The 4,503-nt window shown below is 32.2% G+C and overlaps 1 pseudogene; it reads left to right on the forward strand.

Moving 5' to 3' along the window:
* Nucleotides 1-4,385: 4,385 nt before the first annotated feature.
* LOC139895429 (5S ribosomal RNA) lies at nucleotides 4,386-4,503 on the forward strand (annotated as a pseudogene).

The raw sequence follows: 4,503 nt of genomic DNA on the forward strand, positions 1-4,503 counted from the left end.
TATCCCCATCATTCCGGGACACCCTTCGGATATGATATAAATTTCGAAGTACTAAAGCATCCGGTACTTTGGATGGGGTTTGTTAGGCCCAATAGATCTATCTTTAGGATTCGCGTCAATTAGGGTGTCTGTTCCCTAATTCTTAGATTACCAGACTTAATAAAAAGGGGCATATTCGATTTCGATAATTCAACCATAGAATGTAGTTTCACGTACTTGTGTCTATTTTGTAAATCATTTATAAAACCTGTATGTATTCTCATCCCAAAAATATTAGATTTTAAAAGTGGGACTATAACTCACTTTCACAGATTTTTACTTCGTTGGGAAGTAAGACTTGGCCACTGGTTGATTCACGAACCTATAACAATATATACATATATATCAAAGTATGTTCAAAATATATTTACAACACTTTTAATATATTTTGATGTTTTAAGTTTATTAAGTCAGCTGTCCTCGTTAGTAACCTACAACTAGTTATCCACAGTTAGATGTACAGAAATAAATCGATAAATATTATCTTGAATCAATCCACGACCCAGTGTATACGTATCTCAGTATTGATCACAACTCAAACTATATATATTTTGGAATCAACCTCAACCCTGTATAGCTAACTCCAACATTCACATATAGAGTGTCTATGATTGTTCCAAAATATATATAGATGTGTCGACATGATAGGTCGAAACATTGTATACGTGTCTATGGTATCTCAAGATTACATAATATACAATACAAGTTGATTAAGTTATGGTTGGCATAGATTTGTTACCAATTTTCATGTAGCTAAAATGAGAAAAATTATCCAATCTTGTTTTACCAATAACTTCTTCATTTTAAATCCGTTTTGAGTGAATCAAATTGCTATGGTTTCATATTGAACTCTATTTTATGAATCTAAACAGAAAAAGTATAGGTTTATAGTCGGAAAAATAAGTTACAAGTCGTTTTTGTAAAGGTAGTCATTTCAGTCGAAAGAACGACGTCTAGATGACCATTTTAGAAAACATACTTTCACTTTGAGTTTAACCATAATTTTTGGATATAGTTTCATGTTCATAATAAAAATCATTTTCTCAGAATAACAACTTTTAAATCAAAGTTTATCATAGTTTTTAATTAACTAACCCAAAACAGCCCGCGGTGTTACTACGACGGCGTAAATCCGGTTTTACGGTGTTTTTCGTGTTTCCAGGTTTTAAATCATTAAGTTAGCATATCATATAGATATAGAACATGTGTTTAGTTGATTTTAAAAATCAAGTTAGAAGGATTAACTTTTGTTTGCGAACAAGTTTAGAATTAACTAAACTATGTTCTAGTGATTACGAGTTTAAACCTTCGAATAAGATAGTTTTATATAGATGAATCAAATGATGTTATGAACATCATTACTACCTCAAGTTTAGTAGGTAAACCTACTGGAAGTGACAAGAAATGATCTAGCTTCAAAGGATCTTGGATGGCTTGAAAGTTCTTGAAGTGGTATCATGACACAAAAACAAGTTCAAGTAAGATTTTTACTCGAATTAAGATAGTTTATAGTTATAGAAATTGAATCAAAGTTTGAATATGAATATTACCTTGAATAAGAAAGATAACCTACTGTATATAACAAAGGTTTCTTGATCTTAGATGATTACTTGGAATGGATTAGAAAGCTTGGAAGTAAATTAGTAAACTTGAAGGGATTTTTGAAGTGTTCTTGAAGTGTTCTTCCTATGATGATTATAGCTTGATTCTTGAAGTGATTTTTGATGAAGATGATGATTAACTACTGGAAAAATACGTTCATAATAGTGTGTGTGTGTGTGTTGAGAGAGAATTAGAAAGAGAATTGGAAGTGAAATGGAGTGAATGATGAGTGGTAATTGGTGAGTGGTGAGTGGGGTTAAAAGGAGTTCCAGTTAGTTGACTAGCTCATGGTAGAAGTTAAAATTGATTAGTCATACATGACATAATCAAGAGTGGAATCCCATGCTAGTTCCTATTGGTATATACCCATAGTAAGTACGTTTTGAAGCTGTGTATAATACGGGTAAGAATACGACTAGAATTCTTGATGAAAGAAATGAATGGGAAAGTAACTGTAACCATTTTCGTTAAGTATGAGTGTTTTGATATATGTCTTGAAGTCTTCCAAAAGTATTTTAATACATCTAAATACACTACATGTATATACATTTTAACTGAGTCGTTAAGTCATCGTTAGTCGTTACATGTAAGTGTTGTTTTGAAACCTTTAAGTTAACGATCTCAATTAATGTTGTTAACCCATTGTTTATTATATCTAATGAGATGTTAAATTATTATATTATCATGATATTATGATATATAAATATATCTTAATATGATATATATACATTTAAATGTCGTTACAACGATAATCGTTACATATATGTCTCGTTTCGAAATCCTTAAGTTAGTAGTCTTGTTTATATGTATATAACTCATTGTTAATATAATTATGGAGATACTTACTTATCATAATCTCATGTTAACCATATGTATATCCATATATATATCGTCATGTCGTTTTTACAAGTTTTAACGTTCGTGAATCGCCGGTCAACTTGGGTGGTCAATTGTCTATATGAAACATATTTCAATTAATCAAGTCTTAACAAGTTTGATTGCTTAACATGTTGGAAACATTTAATCATGTAAATATCAATCTCAATTAATATATATAAACATGGAAAAGTTCGGGTCACTACAGCTTATCCTTGGTAGAAACCGATCAAGTATATGAGATTTGTTGCATTATGTAGATGAGGGATTATGGATGGATTCTATCTCAAGAGAAAATCCCTTAGATCATTTTTCCTACATGACAAATTATATATACGAATGAGTTATAAACATAAATGGATTGTGTGTAGTATGAATTGAGCTATAAGGAGAAATGTGTGTCTGTATATATTTTTTCATATGAATTATTATCTTATTTATAGTCACACAATGGATCCCATATCCTTTCGGACTTCATGTATATTTAGTGGGTCCCTTAAGTGTCTCAACCTTATGTTGATTTTATTCATGTCAGATACATCCATATCCATTGTTATGCGATGATACTTGTTGCTTATTACTTAAATTCATCCATGTTGATAATTACTTAAATTTTTCCATGTTGGTCATTAGTTAAATTCATCCATGTCATGTACACAAAGTAATGATTTTTTTTACTGCAAAAAGTAAGGTATTATAAAAATAAAAATAAAAAACGCTCCCTAGCAAGGCACTAAGAGAGAAAGTTACAAAGGTTTTTGAAGCCAAGTGTTCAAGTTAGAAACAACTTAACCTCGATTTTTAAGCCATCGAAAAGAGAACAATTTAATTACATCGAATATACAACTCCTACGAATACAAATATCGTTGATAACAATGTCGTTCTGAAATCTCCATAACACCTATAGGAGTGTAACCACGATCGATGTCATTCGATCCAAAATATTTGAGGACTGCTGCAAACCATCGAGCCATTGTTGGAGCACCACCCAAGAGAGAAATGTAGGTATACCGGAATCGGTCCAAACACGAGTTTTACACCATAAAACACACTACAGGGAATCGGCCTATTTGAGGAGATTTTTAGCGCCGCATAAGGCCGTAAAAATCGCCGCAAAAACCTTTTGCGACGATATGTCGCCGCAAATAAACCGATGTTCAAACCGCCTTTCTCGAGTGCAGCTAGAAACGACTTCCATTTAACCCATGCCATCTTTTTTTGGTTGTGGAACTACCCCAAAATAATCTAGCACGTATCGCTTCTAGCTCTTTGAGCACCGTTTTTGGACATTTAAATAAAAACATAAAATAAATCCCAAGACTACCCATAACCGATTTCAAAAGAGTTAATCTACCTCCCGAAGAGATCAAAGACGTCTTCCAGGAAGCTAAATCGGGTCTGAAATTTATGGATCAATCTGGCACCTATCTACACAAAGTAATGATTTATTTTATCATTAGTGTGAATATTAATTATCTACTTTTTAGATGACATCAATCTGGCACGTATCTACACAAAGTAATGATTTATTTTATCATTAGTGTGAATATTAGTTATCTAATTTTTAGATGACATCTGCAACCCAGCAAGATTATTTCATGACTGTTTCCAACTCATCCCTGATCACCACTAAATATTCGTACCTGAGACCTCTTGCAAAGAACTCAGAGTCCCAACAATTGGACTATATAGTGATAGTTTTATTTATAACAGAATTGATAGTAATTAATTCTACATTGTAATTTCAACAAAATTTAGAAGTTAAGGAATATATATTTAGACGTCACTATCATATTTTACGCTCTCTAAATTCTTCGTATATTATTACACCTATGTGTAATAATGATGTATTTCTTAACTAACATTAGAGTGCGATCATATCAGCACTAACGCACCGAATCCCATTAAAACTCCGCAGTTAAGCGTATTTAGGCGAGAGTAGTACTAAGATGGGTGACCCCCTGGGAGTCCTCGTGTTGCACCCT

This window comes from Rutidosis leptorrhynchoides, chromosome 2 (genome assembly GCF_046630445.1).
Source record: "Rutidosis leptorrhynchoides isolate AG116_Rl617_1_P2 chromosome 2, CSIRO_AGI_Rlap_v1, whole genome shotgun sequence".
NCBI classification, from domain to species: Eukaryota; Viridiplantae; Streptophyta; class Magnoliopsida; order Asterales; family Asteraceae; genus Rutidosis; species Rutidosis leptorrhynchoides.